At 42.4% G+C, this 21838-nt stretch overlaps 1 long non-coding RNA gene across 1 annotated transcript in view; it reads right to left on the bottom strand.

The window, feature by feature from the left end:
• Positions 1–8793: 8793 nt before the first annotated feature.
• The window catches only part of LOC148758197 (uncharacterized), a 50275-nt gene continuing 37230 nt past the window's right edge, over positions 8794–21838 (bottom strand). Inside the window, exons 4-6 of the long non-coding RNA XR_016021617.1 lie at positions 15848–18094; positions 11673–11905; positions 8794–11567 (exon numbers count right to left, since the gene is read on the bottom strand). This is a non-coding gene — a long non-coding RNA (uncharacterized LOC148758197). The remainder of the gene's footprint in view (positions 11568–11672; positions 11906–15847; positions 18095–21838) is intronic.

The raw sequence follows: 21838 nt of genomic DNA, 5'->3' as shown, positions 1-21838 counted from the left end.
GTTTTTGGAATAGTAATATGGAAAACTGGAATTAGAAATCTTGCTGTCTCCCAAAGCCCAGATCATCCACGTTACCCAAGGCGCTAATACGGTCTCCCCACAGTGACTCTTACGCCAAGGGCAGTTAGCTTCACCTCTTTTGGAGAACTGGGTCTGCGTAGGGCTTGTGCTGTGTAATAAACTGGGATGTCTTTTCCACTATTTCGGTGTGGTGTTGACATGGTTGTTTAGAATTATTACTTTCCAGTGATTTCAAAACCATAGCCATTCTACTGTGTGTGAAAGGGGTATCGTATTGTGATTTCAATTTTCATTTACACGAGTAATAATGTTTAACATCTGTTTGAGTGTGTTTTTGCCCATTGGTGTTTTCTATGGGGAAGGGTGTGTTCAAGTCTATTGTCAGCCATAAAAAAATAAACTGATAAATACCCTAACTACAGAGATGAACTTTTGTGGTATAAGTGCCTGAAAATTAGTTCAGTTTTGTTTTACTGTAATGTAACTGTTGGGCATTAAGCTTTTGGTTGCTGAGGCACCAACTTTAAACCATCCATCTAAAATATACTTGCGCAGGTACACAGTCACAGAGAGAGCCAGGCTGCCTCACCCATAAACTTCCCCTTTAAAAAAGCCCAAGTTGACCTAAATTTCTGCCTGCTAGAGTGACCCAATAAAGAGTGAATCTCTGAAACCCAAGGTACTCCCAACATCTGCCCCTACAAAGGCAGAAACGCAGGTCTGCACGTGCACTCCCTCTATACCCAGGACCTTACCGTGTGGCCAGGGACATTCAGACCTTCCACGGGCTGTAAATTATAAACCTTGTTTCTTTCCCCCCTCATAGTTTCCTGATAGTTGTTGCTGAGGTCATTCTTACAATCATAATAATAACAAGGGCGGGTCCGGCCACATTGCTTCAGGTCAGGGAAATATCTACAGCGGCTCACGACAAGTGACAAGGACCCCAGGCGTCCATAGGCAATAGCATCGTGACAGACCACCTCAGACCAACGCAAAACAACCTTGACAGAACGCTAAATGACGGCCAGATAGAAAAGGCCACCGATAGAATGCTTCTCTTTATATGGATTTATACAGATGTCCAGATTAAGTACACTCCTAAAAATACAAAGTAGAGTAATGGTACCTAGGGGATAGGGGAAGGAATGTAGTCACTGTGAATGGCGACAGGGTTTCATTTTGGAGTGATGATAATGTTCTGGAATTTCACAGTGGTGAGATTTGCACAACTGTGTGAATACCGGGGTCCCCTAGATCTATGTTTTCTCACTTTCCGTGGTCAACTTTGGTCCAAAATTATTACATGGAAAATTCCACTAAAAAAATTTTAAGTTTTAAAATGCAGTGTTCTGAGAAGCATGATGACATCCAGTGACATTACGTACTTTTTCACCCAGGATGTAAATCATGCCTTTCTCCAGCGTACAGACGCTATATATTTTCCCTGCGTATTAGTCACCTGGGTTATCAGGTGGACTGCAGCGGTACTGCAGTGCTTTTGTTCCGGTGACCCTCGTTTTACTTAATTATGGCTCCAAAGTACAACAATAGTGATGCTGGCAATTCTGACACACCAAAGAAAAGCCATAAAGTTCTTCCTTTAAGTGAATATATAGGTATGGTTCAGTACTATCTGAGGTTTCAGGCATCCATTGGGGGTCTGTCAATGTATCATCCATAATTAAATGGGAATGATTATGCTGAAAGTGACACAATGATACACTTTAAAATGATGAATTGTATGGAATATAGATATTATACTTCACTAACTCTCCTAAAAAGAGAGCAATTTTTTAACCTGAAAGATTTTGAGTAATTTGATAGTTTTTCAACAGTCATCTCATCAAGATTTACAACATTTCCATTGCCCTGGAAGACAATCTTTTAAATGCCAGGCTTAATAGAAACTAGCTGGAGTCTCATAGTATCTTCTGCATTCAATCTACATCTTGTACTTGTGGAAATGCATTAAGGAAATATGGACACGCCCAAGTATGTAGTTGAGAAAGGACAGGTAGTTTAATATACTGATCCAGTAACTGTGGATATTGCTCTTAGACAGTAAAAACTGAACAAGGGATAATTTAGTAGCAATGTACACTCTGAGATCATACAGATGTTGACCTTAAACAAAAAGTCAACTAGATATTCCTTCAACAACCAAAAAAAAGGTTTATTTGGGGGAAAAGGCAGAATTCCCACCCAGGACATGCAGCCGTGGACAGCCGTGGACAGCCAGTCCCCAGCAGAAAAGCAGAGATTCTTTTCTAGGAGTTTGGAGAGCTGTGATAACCAAGGGGCTCTTCCTGTAGGGCTTTGTCATCCGTGTAGCAGTGAGAGCTCCCCGTACATGCCCTCCCCATTCCAGTCTTGGGCGAGGGTCTGTATTTTTTTTACACAGGCAAACTTTTTTTGCTGTATTATATTACAATCCATTGGTCTAACGTGCACTTTAAATCGTAGTTTCGTGCATGATTTTTTAACATCATGCACTGGTTATTTCAAAAAACTATGGGTTCGATGACCTATGCAGATCTCACGAATGTGAACACATTTCATTTTACATCAATAATCATATTCATCACTATCGTCAGTCTTAAGTACTTGGAAGCTGTGACGTTCACAGTGGCAGATACAACTTTTCCAAAATTCTGTTTTTCATTTGAAGCTCAGTTTTATATTGCCAAGAAACGCTGTTATTTATTTTGCATGAATTTTCCTTCATGCAAAGTTGAGCTTCCAAATCTTATGATCACACAAGTGCTCTTTCTGGGGACAATTTAAATACAAATTGTAGAATATTTGTTACATAGATATTATAAGACAGGTAATCAAAAGTTGAAATCTTATAAAATTATTTTTTAACGCTCCATTAAGGACATTCTGAAGTGAAATATGTCACATTTCTTAAAACTGTGAATGTGGTCATGAAGAATAATAACATAGCTACTGATTAATCAACTCTAGTACCATTTGCTTGATGCATAATGAGTGGCAATAGTTTTACTGACTATAGTTTTTGCAAATCAAGGGAAATAATGCAAATAATCGGTGGAAATCCAACAAATATGTTAAATCTGGGATTATCAGTGATAACTGTAAAATTCTTTCGTCTTTTCTGTATGTGTGAAATTTTTCATAATAACACAATGGGGGAGAAATATAGTAGACAGCAGGACAGATGTGGACTATGATCTATTGTTTGCCAAGTCCTGGTGAATTACCCTAGGCCAATACATCACTGTCTCGTTCTTACAGCATTACGGTGAGCCGTGACAAGTAGTAGGTCAAAACACTTCTTATTCTTCTTCAAAGTGGTCTCGGTTATTTTAATTCCTTTGGTCTTGCGTGATATTTTAGACTCTGATTACCCACTTCGACATATACCACCCTTTATGTATATTGTGATGTCTGTTAGGATGTATCTCCATGTGCCAAGCACGGTGTCTTCATTATCCAAGGACTATCCTCTCCCCTTCCTCTTTGCTAAAACATGACTATGTCTTTACTTATTGGTTGGTGATAAATGTATGACACCTGCCCATTTGTGATTCACTGGATGAAGGTTGATGTCGTCATTGATTCATTCAACACTTGAGAAATATTTCTCAAATGCCTGGTATGAGCCTGCCACGATTATTAGGCACAGAACATACGTCGGTAACTAATATTCCTTGTGATAAATTCATTGAGGAGGGGAACACATAATAAATGATATAAATACTGATTTTTTTAAAGGTAACAAGTACTCTGGAAAAACTAGAAATAACCAACTAAAGGGGATTGACAGTGCCAGTGGTGTAGCTGCAATGTTAAATAAAGCAGTGCCTTAGTTTCCTAGGCCTGCTGTAACAAGTACCACATAGTGTGGACTTAAAAAAAAATGTATTGTGTCACAGTTCTGGAGACTATATGCCCATAATCAGGGTGTTGGTAGCATTGGTTCCTTCTGAGGGCTGTGAGCGAAGGATGTGTTATAGGCCTGTCTCCTTCACTCGTAGACCTGTCTTCTCTCTGTGTCTTCATATCATCTTTACTCTATGTGTGTCTGTGTCCACATTTCTCCTTTTTTAAAAAATAAGGACAACAGAGGTATTGGATTGGTGATCTAATGACCTCACTTTACCTTGATGACCTCTGTAAAGACGCTTTCTCCAAAAAAGGCCGCATTCTGGGCCTGGGGGATATAACTTCCGAGCGTGAGTTTTGGGAGGACACAATTCAATGCTTAACAGACAGTCAGGATAGAATTCATTTATTTATAAGATTATACACACTAAATCTAATCTTTTTTCATAGGACTGTGTGATTGAGTGAACTTTGTCACTATAAATATCTAAACTGTAATTGCTGATGGACGTAACCAAAAGCGGTTGGTCTTTCAAACTGTTCGAAGCCCAAAATCTGTGGAATCTCTATTCCCTTGCCATCCATCTCTTAAATTCATCTCATTCTTGGAGTAACTTACCAACTACAACCAATAGCTGTTTTTATACACCATTACTTTGTTTTTACTTGATTCCTGTACAGCTGCTGAGACACTAGCAACATAGTTACTTTGGAACTCAGCTAAGGACCAAGTTAACTAAATCAATTTCTTTCCCTTCCTGCCGTGTAACAAGAAAACCAATGCCACCGTTTTCATCAGTGTATGCTTAATGAAGGGATGAATGTTAAGAAGATACTTGGACCCCCCATGTGCCTATAGCTTTGGACACTGTGATGCTGGGGTTTTTTAATTCCTCAGGGCTTTTCTATTCTTCTTAGTAAACCGCCAAGATCCTTAGCCAGATGTGGAGGCAGCAAGGAGTTTCAGAAAATAGTGCAGCCTCTAGATTATGGAGCCAAAGTGATCTGGGTGTGAACCCTGGCCCCTCTATTTCTTATTGTGCAACCTGGCCCGGGTCACTTTGAGCTTATGAAGTGGAAGTTCATACGTATGAACAGATTTACCGTGAAATTTACATGAGATGGTGCCTGTAACTCACATGCCACATGACGTTTAAAACATAATTACTTCCTTCCCTTCAAATTCTAATTTCTACTTAGTAGCCGTTGCATTTTAAGTTATTACATCAACACAATTTTAAGGTATTACATCAACACAGAGGGAGACGGGACAGTATTCGGGGGAGCTCTGAGTGATTTTTCAGAGAGAATTATTATTCTCCCAAGAGAATAACGATGGTAGGGCATATTTACTTTTTCAGTTAGAATAGCTGATTTTATAAGAGCTATGCCATGTGCCAGGCATTATAGTATTGAGACGAGACACACACTAGCCAGTTATTTTTTAATTGAAGCTTCACCATTACTAACTATGTGAATTTGGGCATATTACTTAAAAAGTCCAAACTCTAGTTCCCTTAACTAGAGGGGGGAGAATATTATGTTCCTCGTATGGTTATAGATAGAAATAACCTAATGCAGTAAAGGGCTCAGCAGATCGGGTACCTCATAGTCAGATGTCTGTAGTTTTTAAAATAAGCAATGATGACTACAACTTGTTATTAGCATTTACTTGGAGCTGAAGATTTGTTTCCCCAAAATCCGTTTTTCTGAGTATTTCTTAAAATCGGCTTTACTGAGGGTACAATTTACAGAGAGCAAACTGGGTCCATGTAAAGTGTTTAGCAAATGAATTGTCACGGAACCACCACCATCAACAGACAGATTGCTCCCAGTGGTTCCATGGTGGTCCTGTTTACAGTCCGTTGCTCTCCCACCCCCAGCCGCAGGCAACCAGGGACTTATAGACATTATCTGTTTTAGAATGGCATATCCGGGAGTCACAGAGTGTGTACTCTTGTCTGTCTGACTTCTTCTACTTAGAATGCTTCTCAAATTTAACCATGCAGTTGAGTGATCATTAGTTTGCTATATTTTATTGCTGAGTAGAATTCCATTATATGGCTATACCCCGATTTGTTTATCCAGTCACGTGTTGTGAATTATTATACGTGACATCTGTTCTTTACATGTACATAGGGTTTCAATTCGATAAATGGACTTGATGAATCATATAACTGTACGTTTAGCATTTTAAAGACATGCCAAACTGTTTTCCATACAGGCTGCACTATTTCATAATCCCATCAGCCACGGATGAGGTTTCTGTTCGCTCCAGTACTCAGCAATTATTACACTTTTTATCTTAGTTGTGTTACTGACTGTGAAGTACTAGCTCCTTGGCTTTTCCTTTGCATTTCCGTAGTGACTAATGAATGCTGAGCCTCTTTACATGGGTTTAATGGACAGTCAGTCCTATGTATTCTTTTAAGTGAAGCATCTGGTAACATATTTTTATTGTGTTTTTTTTTTTTTTTTTTTTTTTTGGTTTGTCTTACTACATAACTTATGAGTTATAAGGGAGAAATTTTATACTTCTCAGTGTACAGACCATCCTCATTTTGTTACATTTATCTAAGTGTCTCATGTTTTTGTATCACCCAGAAAGCCCAGCTAATGGTGGAAGTAAGGTTCGGTGGATTAGGAAAAGGCCTGACCCGAAGCCCAGAATGACTGCTGCTTTTACTGTAACCAAAGCAACTGGGAAACCAGGGGCTCACAAGGCGGTGGATCAGCCCAGGAATGTTAACAGTGTAAGGGGAGGTGTTTCCAAAATGCCAGTATTTCCAAAAGCCACACCTATGACTTGTGCCAAGTAAGGCCAACTCTGAGACATGCTGACCTCTCACACTTGGGGCTCAGTGCTAGTCCTGTAACCGCAACACAGCAACTTTCAGCAGGAGGCTGCCTTAGGTCTGGGTCAGATTTTGCTTCCAGAAAAGCATCTTGGGTGCCAGTGGGCCCAGAGGGGCTGGTGCTGAGTCTGCACATGCAGTGGCTGAATGAACTCAACCAAGGTTTGGCACACACACAAGCCACCACCAAACACTGATGACCACAGAACAGCAGCAGGGTTGTGCCACATGGCTCTTGAGACCTTAGTCTCTGTGAATTAAATCCCATCCCATACTCAGGGAGAGAAGGACTAGAATCCAGGCCTTCTGACAACCAGAATAGCCAGTAGTCTCATTGGAACTCGTGGGAACTCATGTATGTTATATGTGAGAGAGAACAAGCTCCTGGGTTGACCTGATTATTTCCCACGAAAGGATACTACGGGGGGTGGGGGGGGGCCTGGTTGGGCCCAAAGTCCAACCCCTCCTCTGATCACCAGCCTGCTCTCTTGTCAGTCACGGGGGGGGAAATATTTTTAGTTACTTAGCCCAGAGTGGCTCCTTTTCTAATCGTCACTTCTTCATGTGAGACTGCATGCAGTTCTGAGAGAGGGAACTCCAGCATTAGGCCTCTGGAATAGGTGCCATTCATTGTTCTGATGATGACACTTAAAACTCACATGAGTGAACATATTAAAAATAATGGTAAAACTTCTTTAAATAAAGTTGTACTTGAGGCTTATTGCTATTAGACAAGACTAATATTTATACTCATATTTTTCCATCTGTTGAGCAGATAGTTTACTGGATAGTGGAATTGGAATAGAAAGATACTGAGAAAATTGTCTGCATACATTATTCTTATTGCTCAACTGGTAACTCAAACTTTGAGTCTAATCTCCTTCCAGGCATCATCTCAGAAAAACGTGGTCAGAGCAGGAAAAAATGCTTACAGACCCAGTTATGCAGAAACTCTACAGCTAGGAGTGCAATCTGAGGAACTGATATTAAATGTGTGGACAGTGTTAGCATATTCATTGCAGAGAAACAGTTGAAGTCAACCTAGATGTAACGGGAGGAAGTCTATAAATACGACATATACGTGAGATGGCATATACGCAACCATTTACAATCACGTGTACACAGAGTATTTATGCAGTGGGAAATAATCTTGATGTATGTGAAATTTCTTAAAAATGTAGTAACGGTCTTGGTTAAATTTCAAGGAACACAACACCTACCAAGACTAAATCACAAACAAATAGAAAATCTGAATAGACCTGTAACAAATAAGGAGATTGAATCCGTAATCAAAAATCAAACAGAGTAGTACATACAGAAAGGGCTTTGGGAAATGGGCAGAGGTCTACAAACATAAGCTTTTATTGCAGAACACTTAGCAGAATTGTGTATATAGGTTTACCCAAATTACTTAATGTTTGAATGACTAAATAAGTCTTTTCAACATATGATTGGTAGAAAAGGGAATGGTGAAGATACTGAGGAGTCACCCTCCCAATGTCACAGGGGCTCCTGTGCCGGTTCATGCTCTTCTAAGTTTGCGGCACTTCAGTGTGTGAGCAACTTGGGGAAATAGGAGTTTAATTTTTAAATGACCTGAATAGCACCTTCTCCATATTAGACACACAAATGGTCAACAGGCACACTAAAATGTTAAACATCATTAGTCATGATGAAAATACAAATTAAAACCACAATGTGAAACCCCTTCACGTGAAACAGAATGGCTATAATTGAGAAAAATAAAACAAATGGCAGCAACAATGTGGAGAAATTAGAACACTTAAATATTTCTTCTGAACATGTAAAATGGTGGCCTGAGTGTACTATAGTTGGGAATTTCTAACCCGTAAAAAAATTCCCATGTGGTACAAGTCCACTTCTAGAAGTAGACCCCCCAAAATTGAAAACAGATGTTCAAACAAACACTGATACATGAATCCACGGCAGCGCTGTTCACAACAGCAGAGGCCTAAACAATCCAATGTCCATCTTAATCAACAGTGAAAACTAAGTAAATAATTGTGTAGCTATACCAGGATTCCTTAGATTGATATAATTATGGACATATTAATAATTTCTAGAAACATGTATCCCCATAACACACACAAAAATTTTAATATACCAGAAGACATATTTAGTAATACACCAATATATTTAGTTCCTCTACAATAAATACCAAAAAGTTGATAAATCTATTTTCAGTAATCAGTGTTTCATTATTTTATCCTATTTGGAAATAGTCCAGACGTTAAATGCATATCCATCATTAATTTAGATAGCAAAACTGTTAAGTTTCAAATTACCAAAACCTTTTCAGTGCTTATGTAGAATATAATTATCGCTAAAAAGTTTACATATTTTTTATTTTCATTGTATCTATCTCACATATTAGTTGAAAATTTTAGATGTCAAAATCAATTATTACCGAAGCTATTTTCTTGACACATTTTGTAACACAGATAACAAACTTATTTTCAGAAACACAGTTAAAATATAAATATTTTATGTTACTGACTTTCACAGATATGACTATGTGATAAACACAAACTAAAACCAGCTTTAATATCAAATATTTCACCACGTCATCTGATCCTGAAAAGCATTTGGGTCAGTTTGTATTTTATTTCTTAATTTATGTAAGCATTTAATTTCTTCAAACTGATCAAATATTACACTAGTAACACCATCCACAGATACAAAACATCTTACCACACACAAACTGGTTTCACACAGGGATCACAAATTAACAGAATTAGTAATAACTTTAGAGAACGCACAAGATGGTTCACCAAGAAAACAGCTGGTTGTCACAAGAACTCTGTAACACAATTTCAATGTAGAAGTTTTTACCATTCCGGGATCCATCGTCTGTACAAGGACAGTGAGGACTAAATAGTGAGACAACCAACCAGCCTCATTACAGCTCCAGCCAGGAAGCCAGAGGCCCCTCCACAGAGAATACAGAGGAAGCAGCCCTCCCAGAACCAAAGGGTCACCCCCAAAGACAGTCAGAAAGTACAGACCTTCGTCACCTAGGAGGTCAGGATGGAGGTGTGGACAGGGTGTCTCCGGTCTCCCACAAAATGGGAGGCACCTCCAGCCCCAGTCCCACTAAATCGTGGTTTCCGGGAGGTGCTACTAGACTGGGATCTGTCCAACTCTAACAGGTGAGGAAGGCTGGGGAGACAGATGCCCCTTATGGGCAGAGGCCCCTCAGGACACACTCCCCTGGGAGCTGGCACAGCCAGGCAGAGGCCCACTGGGAACCCCAGCTTATCTCACTGGCCACCAGGTGCAACGGAGTAAGTGCACCTGGCCGATGGTGGGGACGCCGGTCTGGACAGAACCGCTTAACTCCCCAGCCTGTGGGGCCGGCTCCAACGACAGGCTTACGGGAGCCTGTGCCTGTGTTCCGTCCCCGTGGTAGTGACTTCTTAGGACAAACGACATGCAAGACACAGATATGAGAAAAAACGAACACCTCTGGGAGGAAAGAATATAGAGTCTCTAGGTGCAAGAAGTTAGCTGCACAAGTATTTCTTTCTGACGATCTAAATTCAGAAAAGAGACAAAAGCCTCGCACCCCTTCTAACTTCTACCCAACACCACAGACAGAGACCAGGAATTATGATACATGCGCACCTAGAATTCACATCACCATGAAATTTCCAAATACAGCGAGGAGAAATCAGGTAAATATGACATTTAGACAAGGGTGGGGGTGGACTCTTAGATTTTAGATGTAAAAATGGGAGATTTAGAGGTAATTCAGGAAAAGCTGAACACACGTGGCAGGTACATTTGGTGAGGCTCCTGCATGGACTCTTCCTGTCTACTGCTAAGGGGATTGCGGTCAGGGTTTATTTGTGCTTCACAGTCTTTAAGGAGGCAGGAAAAGGGGAGTCAGGCTGGAAGAGGGAGGCTTGTATTGTTAAAAATGCCCCTTTTGCAATTTATTTTCCTCGGCTCGGCTCTCTGGCCTCAGACAGTTGTGGGCTGTGTTTACATTTCTGATCTGCTCGGCAGAGGACCTGGGGGAGATGCTGAGACTCTAATTTGTATCAGACTGAAAAAGCCGCCTCAATTTTGGTCAAGTTCCTGATCAGTTATTACATTCCTTAAAACTTGTTCCAACATGCCAATTCTCGTAATATTAGATCGAAATACAGTTTTTAAAAATTTGCACATCTCTTGATTTTCCCTTCTGCCTTTTTTAGACCTAATGTTGACATTAGCATTTTTAAGACCCGACAAGCTGAAGAACTAATTCAAAAGTTAAATTTCCTTGAGTTCGTTTGTATTAAACATGTGGTCTTCCTCGAGGTTCCTATAAAACAGCTGTTTACCATGAAAGTTCTCCAACACATTTTCAAAATTTGCAGTTTTTCCAATTCAAAGCAACTGTGGTATGACCACTGATGATAGGATTTTAATAGCTCCTAAAACCAAAAAGCCCTTTTACTAGCTTAACCAAGGAAGCCAAAGGCTTTCTGTCCCTTGGTATTTTCTTTCTTTTTTTTTTTATTAGAGTTTATAGGAGTGACAATTTTCAGTACAGTTACATAGGTTTCAGGTGTACAATTCTGTATTACATCATTTATAAATCACATTGTGTGTTCACCACCCAGAGTCAGTTCTCCTTCCATCACCATATATTTGATCCCCTTTACCCTCATCTACCACCCCCCTCTCCCCTTGGTATTTTCTTTCGATTACAAACGGCACAAGACACAGACACAGAAAAAAATTACCACTTCTGAGAGGAAAGGATCAATAAAGAAAACCTGAGTCGCTACTCCCGAGAAGCCAGCTTCACAAACATTTTTTCTTGCCAATCTACATGTAGAAAAGAGAAAACGGACACGCAGCACTTCTAAATTCTCCCCAACCCCACAGAAATAGACCAGGAAACATGACAGGGTGAACAAAAACACCGCTTACCTCTGCCTGCAGATGAGATGTCCATGAGCTCCCAGCTGCAGAGGTTTCCAGGCGCTGTAATCCAGCCAGTAATTCTCCTCCCAGGCTCCCCAATACTGTGGAGCTTTAACAAAATTCTTTTGCTCTCATCTTGTGTTAGAGGAGATCAGGTCCTTGTATCTATCACCACAGAAAGGCATTCCAGGACGTAGGAACAATGCATCATGAGCAAAGGCAAGCAGGCCAAGGATTTACTAAAAGAAAGAAAATATATTCCCAATATGCAGGAGTGCACAAGACCACGAGGAGAGTGACTGCACCGGAACAAAGAAAAGTTAGGATTATATCTGAATGAGGGCGGGAAATATTCAAGGGTGGAGTCACAGGTGATCTGTGGGCGTTTCTAGGGCGTTCCCAGGGCCTGTCTTTGTTGATGCCTCCTTCCCACCCGGAGGAGGGATTCCCTTATAGGAACTGTGAAAGGGGTGGAGAATTTTCCCGCCTGTAATGCTAATACTGTCATAGCCAATTACAATTAGCTGTAGCTGTAGCATTTCTTAAGAATTTTCCCTGCCTGGAATTCTGATAGGTTATAATCCCTCACAATTAGCTGTAGCTGCACTTTCTCTTAGGAATGATTGCATTTGTTTTCTTTGTTTCCTCTCACATCTTCCTTCCTTTCCTCCCCCCTCTCCCTGTGGCCCTGTGCTCTCTGCCTATGGTAATAAGTTTTTCTACCTGAGCTAATCATAAAATTAATACAATCAGATTAAGATAAAATAGAATTTTAACACATGCGCATGGGGAATTCACATACGTCTAAAAATTCCAAAGGCAGCGAGGTCAGATTGGGTGCTTGGCAGGTAATTTAGGGAGAGTGGCACACTCTCAGGAGGTAAATTGTTGGTAGTCAACCCAGAACATAATGGGACATGGGGGAAGGGTGGTCAGCAGGCTCCACTGGGCGTCTTCCCGCCTTATGCTAAAGAGTTTATGCCAAGGGTCCCTCCCTAAACCAGGTCTTTCCATCTGAATCGCTTAGACAGGAAGGGGGGGGGGGGGTGTCAAAGGCTGTTTTAGAGTCTTTTGTTCCCTAACAAGGAGCTTAAAGTCAGTGTGCACAAAGATAAAACTTTTGGTCCTCTTCATTCCCACCTTTGTAACTTTAATACAAGTTTCACAGCCAGAAGTTAAATTGGTAGATTGTTCCATATTTCATTGATTTAATCATTCCATCTGGAGAATAAGTTAATTTAGTTAAATTGTTGGATCTTATTTCATGATGCAGTGATGTAGATACAATACCAAACTTCACCTTTTAGTAACTACCCTGCTTTGGTGACTTGCTTAGGTGGAGGGAAGGAACAAACTGTCTTCTACCCTCAAGGTTTCTCCTGGCTGCTCTAATCATGAAACAGACATGAGACAGATTAGCCAAGAGAAAATAAGCCGATTTAATACATACACATGGGAACCCCGCACACAGGAGAGAGTGAGAGACCCCACATACAGGAGAGGTAGGGAGATAGAAAGGGAACGTGTGTAGCTAACACATGCCAAGCTAGGGGTGAAGTAAGGTCCCTTGGGGGCTTGAAAGTGTCACTGCAGAGGGTCACTGCAGAGGGGTGACAAGAGGAAATGTTTCATAAATATCTTGAACCTAGTCAGACAGACAGATGTTGAGACACTAAAGGAGGTCCGACAGGGGCAGAAATAGACAAAGAATGTTGGGTGTGGGGTGCTGAGCTGCTACCAGCCCAAGGTCGCTTGTGTGCGTGACCTGTGGGTTTGGGATCTCTCGGGGTGTCCTTTGCTGCCTCTGCACTGTTTTCCCAGTTCTTCCATATATGCCTTTAGGCCTCCACAAGACTGAAGTTCCCACACCAGGCCGGCACTCTAGACCTGAGAGTGGCCCCAGCCTTGGATGAGACCCCTTATGCCAGGGAAAAGCTGAGGGACTGTACCCCAACCCACCGGACAGGTCCAGCTACCACAGCTGTGCAGGGGGGAGCCTGTTCCAGCAAGCTGCCCCAGGAGCCTGGTGTTCAGCTCCCCCTGCAGATGATGCACCTGGAGTGGAGTCCCCAAGGCCCTTTCAGCCCCAGTGCACAGGCCAAACCCTGGGATCCCACCACAGCCTGCCTCCCCTGCCAGGAATGCTAATAGTGTTTTAACCCACTCCAATTAGGTGTAGCTGCACCATTTCTTAGGAATAATCTCATCTCCTCTCTTTTCCTTGTTTTGCCTCACGTCTTCATTCCTTTCCTCCCCTCTCTCCCTGAGGCACTGTTTGCTCTGCCTATGGTAACAACTTCTTCTAGGCGAGCTAATCATCAAATGAACAAAATGAGATTAATGACATACATCAAATTTTAATATATGTGCATGAGGAATTCACATACTCGTGAAGATTGGGTGCTTTGCAGGTAATTTAGGAAGAGTGGCACACTCATGGAAGGTAAATTGTTGCAACTCAGAAAATAATGGGATACGGGGGAAGGGTGGTCAGCAGTATCCACTGGGCGTCTTCCCGCCTTATGCTAAGGAGTTTACGCCAAGTTTCCCTTCCTCAACCAGGTCTTTCCATCTGAATCTCTTAGGCAAGAAATGGGGGTGGGGTGGGTCAAAGGTTCTTTCTGAGTCTTGTTTCTTAACAACCAGCTTTAAATCAATAGTCCCAAAGGCAAGTTTTAGTCCTCTTCTTACCCACCTTTGAAACTTTATGAAAGTTTCACATCCAGAAGTTCAATTGGTAAATTGTTCTGTATTTCATTGATCTAATCACTCAGTCCTAACGATGGAGGAATATTTTCCTGTGATTCCCCAATTAATGTAGATGATGTTGGATCTGCCGGCAGTTTCTGGGTGTAGGCCGGGATCGTGTCTCGTGAGACCCAAGAATGGAAACACGGACCCAGGAGAGGTAGAGAGTTTTAAAAAGAGGTTAGTTTATTGCAAGCAAAGAGTCAGAGCTCCCGAGCAGGAGGGGGTCCCGAATGGGGGTGGCCCCGTGACGGAGGCAAAAGCCCTTACTTTTATATCTTCCCTTGCCTGTTTGGGGAAGGGGAGCTGTTTGAAGAAGGGAACTGGCACCTTCTAATGCCTTCTAATCTAATTTCTCTACCATGTTTGTGCTGCTTGCCCATCCTAAAGGAATTAGGAAAGTAATCCACTTTTATGTATCAGATCTGTTCCGTTTGTCAGGCCAAAAAGAATTTTATGATTAATCTAAAGGCCTTGTTATATTACGTCCTGGAGCAAAGGAGTGATTTCAAAACCTGGAGTTTTAGGATTATGGCTGTCTTTTGTTTATTCCACCAGGGGCCTCCCTGTCTACCTAGGGATGCTAGCTAACATGTATCACTAATAAGTTAGTTTATAAAGTAATTGTTGAATCTTATTTTATGATGCAGTGATATAGATCTACTCCCAAATCTCACCTTTTGTTAACTATCTGATTACTTGCTTATGTGAAGGAGGAAGAAACTTTCCTCTACCATCAAGTTCCTTTTGGCTGCTCTGATAATCACATAGACATAAGACAGATAAGCAAGGGAAAATAAGCAGATTTAATACATACATAGGGCAACACCACACACAGGAGAGAGTCAGAGACCCCAGGTACAGGAAAGGTGGGCAGATAGAAATGGTAAATAAGGCATCCGGAGCTAGGGATGAGATAAGGTTCCTTAGGGGCTTCATAGTGTCACTGCAGGGGGGTGTGATAGAGCAGATGTTTCATGAATATCTTTAACCTAGTCAAAGAGATGCTGACAGAGACCAAAGGAGAAGGTCAGACGGGGACAGAAATAGAAACACGGTGTAGGGTGTGGGGTGCTGAGCTGCTGCCAGCCCACAGTTGCCGACTGAGTGTGTGGCCTGTGGATGTGGGATCTCTCGGGGTGTCCTTGGCTGACTCTGCACTGTTTTCCCAGGTCTTCCTTGTGTGCCTTTAGGCCCCCTGCTTCCCCAGCTGTCCCAGGGGACTGCAGTCTGGACCCTGCAGGCCTCTCTGTAGTCTCTCTGAAACATGCCCAGATTGGGACACCACAAAAGAGGCCTCACCTCTCCCTGTCCTAGAGCTTAACAGATGACCAACCCCCTCCCGGAGGTTTGGGCTTGGAATGTCCCGTTCCTGAGCTTAGGAGATCCCTCTGTCCCAGTTACATGCTTTAGATAATTACCCTGAAACTTACGCTTGCTTACTAGTCACAGTGCCCTGTGCTCGCCGATTACAATATTTAAGGCCCAGCATTCTTTCCAGTCACTGCTCCTGGATGGTGAACACATTGGAGAGCCACGTCGCCAAAGGGAAGCCTCCATGCAGACCCCCGGAACCATCACATAGCTTCTGGAGGAATGCCCAGATTTCCCCATAAATATCCCAGGCTGGTCTGAGAATGTTATGGCAGTTTTTGGAGGTGTTAACCCGCTGCCTTCTCAGGCCACCGGTGCTCTGATAATAAATGCTTATTCTATGACCCAACTCCTGTGTCGGTCTATTGGCTGAGCGATGCAGGCAGCACGAGCCCCGGACTCGTTTGCCTCCAGTTTCAGTTTCTGGCGACCCAGATGGGACGGCCTCGGGGCTCCTCCGGTAAGTCTCGGGGGCTGCCTGGGACTGGGCAGATTCCTTGGTGCAGGACCGACCTCTGCTGAGATATTTCGCTCGTGGAGGTGGGGTTTGTGCCAGGGCCTGCCCGTCATGGACGCCTTTTCTGCACATTTGGGATAGAATAAGCGTTGGCTCTGTTTCCTGCCTCTAATTTCTGGTTTGGAAATCGGGGTTGCTCTGGCATGCGCAGACAGAGGACTTTACACTCAACATCTGGGGCTCCTCTTTGAGGGCCATCTAGGGGTCATACTGACCCATTGGCATCAATAGGTGAGGTTGCAACATCCAGCAAGGCGTAATACCCCACCAGTAAGGGGCTCTGGTTGCAGGCTTCCTCTGGTCTTGGAAGCACACCTGTGGTCGGCACTGTGAAAGCCACCATGCTCGGTTTCAGTCTTTGGGCATTGGGTGGCCTTAGGGCCACACTTGGTTTTCCGTATTCGCTCACTAGCTGATTGTCTGATGGTCAACGGACCATGTATATGGATTAAGACGCTGTCGCATCCCAATTTGGTGCCTGGCCAGGTTTCGGTTTTGGTATTCGGATCCAAAGTTAGTTTTCTGGTTTTTGTCTGTCTGATTCAGGAAATACTTGGATCTGTCTGTGTGTGTGTGTGTGTGTGTGTGTGTGTGTGTGTGTGTGAGTGTATATCAAGTGTAGCTGTATTTGTTCAAGCTCAAACATAGGATGTAAGGTTTCAATCCCAGCTGGGAGCCCATTGCGTAAAATATTAGGACATTCGCAAAAGTACAGCTATAAGCCATTGACCAAAAAGAAATTAATGTTCTATTACAGTGATGTTTGGCCAATGTATACATTAGATTCTGGAGAATGCTGGTTGCTTGATAGTTCATTAAATTACACTATTTTGCAATTGGAATTCTTCCGTTAGAGATCTGAGAAACAGGGTGAAATTTCTTATGTATGCCTTTATGATAGACTCTGAAAAGAATGGAACTAAACTGATAGTTCAGCAAAAAGGGGACTCCACCCATCTCCTAATCCACTCATGAACAGGAATGCTGAGGCTGAGGTAACTGAAGCAAAAAAAGACACTTTTAAAACCAAGTGGCTAATTCTCAAGCCAGACCTCCCACCCTTTGTTCCAGCATCTTTGACATTTTAAGGGTAACTGTAAGATCTTAGGACCTCTCTGCAATTGTTAATGATTCTGTTCATATGTATATTATCTGTGATATGTGTGTTTGTACATTTTATATATAATGTTTTTGCCTCCAGATGTATTGCCAGTTTGTAATTGATTGGCTTAAAAAACAAGATTAAGCACTTATAAATTTAAATACTAAAAACTAACTAGAGTACTTGATACTAAAATATTTGATACTAAGACTAGTTTAACTTTTAGTTAGATTTTTTTTTTTTAGGTTAACATTAAATATGGTATCTTTTGCCTGGGTTTACAAAAATAAATTCCTGTTATCTCAGTCACAAAATTTGTCCAAAAATAGCTTGGGTAATAATTACCTTTGAAATCTCCTAAACTTAAGAACTAATAAAATGTTAACAGATAAAACTTTTCAGTAGTAACAGAGTGTGCATGCTTGGACGAGGTTTCTCAGCATCTGTTGGTAACTTAAGATTTCAGTTTTAGGCGACTGGTTGGCTCAGTGGTTGGAGTGCAGTGCTCATAGCAACAAGGTCGCTGGTTTGATTCCCCCGTGGGCCAGTGAGCTGCGTCCTCCACAACTGGATTGAAAGCAGTGACTTGACCTGGAGCTGAGCTGCGCCCTCCACAAGTACATTGAAAATGACTTGACTTCTGGCGATGGGTCTTGAGAAAAAACACTGTTCTCCAATATTCCTCAACTGAAAAAAAAACAGAACAAACAAAAAAAAACACCTATAAATAAAAAGATTTCAGTTTTACTAACTTGTGTTAAATGATAAAAAGTATTGAATATCTAGGTATTTCAAAATAACAAAATGCTGAAATATTAATTATCGGATGAGTCTGAGTTCACCTATTTTTTGGTTTCTTGTCACAGGATATCTGAAAGCTAACTTACGATGTCAGTAAATGTGTTCTTTAATTTTCTTTAAAATATAATTTTAAAAAATTGGTAGATATATTGCTAACAAAAACCTATACTTCTAAAGGTTGCAAAATGTGTTTATGGATTTGCTAATGGAAATGTTGAATACTTGCTTTTAGTTGTCAGTAAAAATTAAGGCTCTGAAGGTTATGGATCTTCATTAATATGTAAGGAAATGATGTATGTTTCCAAAAAATGCATAAGGTATAAAAATATATTTTTGAAGGAAAAGAAAGGAGTTTGTCCTAAGTATGATTATTTCTGAATAAGTGAGAGGACACAAACCAAGAGGGACTGGGAAAGTTATAGAAGGTTTGTGAAGAGAAATCTTGAAGACATTTTATATATGGTTAAACTAAATGTGACTTAAAGAAATTTAAGTATCAAAAGTAAGACAGTACAAAATTAGTTAAGTTTTCTCTCTCTGCTAAATAAAACAAAGTTTGTTAGACTAGTGGTGTGCTACTGATATTATAGAAAAGTTTTCTGTCTGAAAAGCGAAGATTTTCTGTCATCAAAATAATTTTATGTTTATATTGTCTTAATTAGATCTTCAATTACTCAGGAAAATTAAATCTAAGAACTGACTTTTGCTAATAGTTATGCAAACTTGTGTATTTCAGGACTGCTGGCGTTCACGTGTTCTCCTCGGTGTCACATGTAGGCCAATATAAGGAAGCTTGTTTTCCTAACCTGGCGAGGTAATACAATGGTTCTGGTCCACTGTTACATTCCTGATAGAGGCTCACATCCTAAAAGAAGGACAGGGGATTTGTTTATTTGTCTTTAACAACCATGACAGGGAAAAGGAGGAAAGAAAGGAACAATGACACTGTAGATGAGGCCAGAGGCAGGCCACATTTTTGGCTGCAGTTAATAGACAGGCCAAGGCCAGGGCCACCTCAGGGCCACCCCGGCAGCCCCAGAAAGGAAAATGAGCCTGCTTTGGACGTGGAAGCCCAGGCCACTGGGGTAAGGCGTGCTAGAATCCTGCAAAGCAGCCATGCCCACTGTGCAAACTGAAGGGCCCTGGAGGAGGGATTGTCCGCTGTTCTGAAGGAAGCAGGGACCAACTCCTTCCTTACAAATGGCTGTAATTGACTGAGGAACCTAAAGAAGTGGCTCCCAAGAAGAAACAGCTCATGCTCATCACAGAGGAGGAAATGCGGGTGACCCTTGATGTGGCAGGTAAGCCTGTTAATTCCCTGGTATATCTGATATGGGAGCCATTTACTCTGTCTTGACTGCTCAGTCTAGACCCATTTCTTCCTCTAAAATCTGCTTGGTTATAAAGATAAAAACAGCCCCTAGACTTGGGCTCATTTTACTCAGCCTGTTCCTTACCAATGGTCTATACCTGAGAGAAAATATAAAATGAACGAATCAGACTTAAAAAGGGCTCTGGAAGTTTTCTGAGCAGACCTCTAGGCCTGCCCGTTGCTTTAGATTGTGACCTCAATTCTTTTACGTCCTGTGTTAACTTGGGAGAGGTTCAGCAGACGCTTAGGAAATATGGGGGACCAGTACCTCCCCCAGGCTAACCCCTCTACATATTGTAGCCCCAGAAAGCCAGGAGGCCAAATACTACTGAAAGCCTGGGGGGGGAGGAGTCTCTAACAGATCAGTTAGCTCAGAAATGAAAGGGACCCTTTGCAGTTGTCCCAAGCCCCACAACTGTTGTTGAGCTTCAGGGAGTCAGTGGCTGGGTCCACTTCCCTTGAATCAAACCTGTTTCATTTCAGTCTCCACAGGACGCCCCCAGAAGGAAGACGGTCACTCCTGTCCTGTGAGGCGGCTGAAGACCTTAAGCTCCTCTTCAAACAGACAAGTTTGTGTCGTCTGAAACACAGCAGTTTTCATCTCCAGATGGCCATCTGCCAGGCACGGCCATCATCCCTCCTGAGGATGACAAGCCAGGCCAGTAGCCACTTAATAACCAGAGGACCTTTCCTCTGTAGTCCCCTCCCCGCTAGAACTGAACAGCAGAGAACTCTCTGTTAGCCAGAGGCAAGGACTACGCCCGCTCAGCAGGAAGTAGCAAGAGACCTTGTCACCCGTATCCCTGGATTTAAAAATTGTCTTTATAATATAGTTATTTGTTTCTAATCTAACCTTACCGATTTTACATAAATAAAATGAACATAAGATGGGGAAATTTAAACCCGGGCCCGATTGGAACCACCATAAAATAGGCCTCGCCTCTCCCTGCTCTAGAGCTTAACAATTGACCGATCCCCCCTCCCTGCGGTTTGGGCTTGAAATGTCCTGCCCCAATTCCTGAGCTTAGGATGCCCGGTTCCCTGCTTTACATAATTACCCTGAAACTTGTGTCCCTGTACTTACTGATCACAATCTTTTATGGCCTAGCATTCCTTCCGGGTTACTCTCATCACTGCCCCTGGTTGGTGACCACATTGGAGAACAACATGGCAAGAAGGAAGGATCCATGCAGACCCCTAGAACCATCAGGTGGCCTCTGGAAGAACACAGAGGTTTCCCCTTAAATATGCCAGGCTGGTCTGAGAATGTTATGCCAGTTTTTGGAGGTGTTAACCGGCTGCCTTCTCAGACCACCGGAGCTCTGATCATAAACGCTTATTCTATGACCCAGCTCCTAGTAGGTCTAATGGCTGAGCAGTGCAGGCAGCACGAGCCCCGGACTCGTTTGGCCTCCCTGTGGTCTTTCCATACCCAACCTTACAGCTCTCAGACCTGGGTTACTTTTGGTCTGGCCCTCCTGGGCTGCCTCTTTTACAAGCAAAATAAACCTTTGGTTTGCACCCCACTGCTCGCAGATGTGGTGACTTACAGAGGCTGCCTAGGCGCACTGTTAATTCAAAAGCGGCCCTGGGGATGCTCGGGAGCCAAGAGGGGAGGGTGACCTAAGGCGGCATAGGTAAGAGACAGGTAGGAAGGCAGTTAATTCAGGTGTGCCAAGCCCTGTGCTTGGTTTCACCTCCAGGACTCCACATTCCAGCGGGCAGCTCCCAGGACACAGAAGACTGCACCTGGGGCACAGCCCTGGGTCTGACACCTTGGCTCAGAAGCCTTTGGAAAGAAGAGCTTATCCTGACCTCCACTCAGTTGTTATTCCCAAGATGCACACAAGATGGCAGCAGAGAATAACTTTTCCCGGTGACCTGCACAGGGTGTTAATTCCAAAATGCACACCAGATGGCAGCAGAGAGTATTTCCCTGCCCACTAGCCTTAAAATGAGAATCCAGGCCCCTGGGACTACATTCTCTTTGAGATAAATCTGTTTTAGGCCCTCACAGGTCCCATCTCACCTACTACTCCTATTTTCCAATTGAGGCAGAAACAATGATTATCTCCCTTTCACAGGTATTTAAAATTAAAACTGATTCTAACCCAGTTCTGAGTCCGAACCGAGGCTGAAATTACCAACGTGGGCCAGAATAGCTTGCACACACAGGGTCCTGGACAAACAGAGTGATCCAAACAGTCCTTATAGCATTGGGTGCAATCTTGGTTATTCTATTCTGGAAAATCTGCAAA

This window comes from Rhinolophus sinicus, chromosome 6 (assembly GCF_057876585.1).
Source record: "Rhinolophus sinicus isolate RSI-liver-muscle chromosome 6, RSI-T2T, whole genome shotgun sequence".
Classification (NCBI taxonomy): domain Eukaryota; kingdom Metazoa; phylum Chordata; class Mammalia; order Chiroptera; family Rhinolophidae; genus Rhinolophus; species Rhinolophus sinicus.
This window is presented reverse-complemented; position numbering and strand designations above follow the sequence as displayed.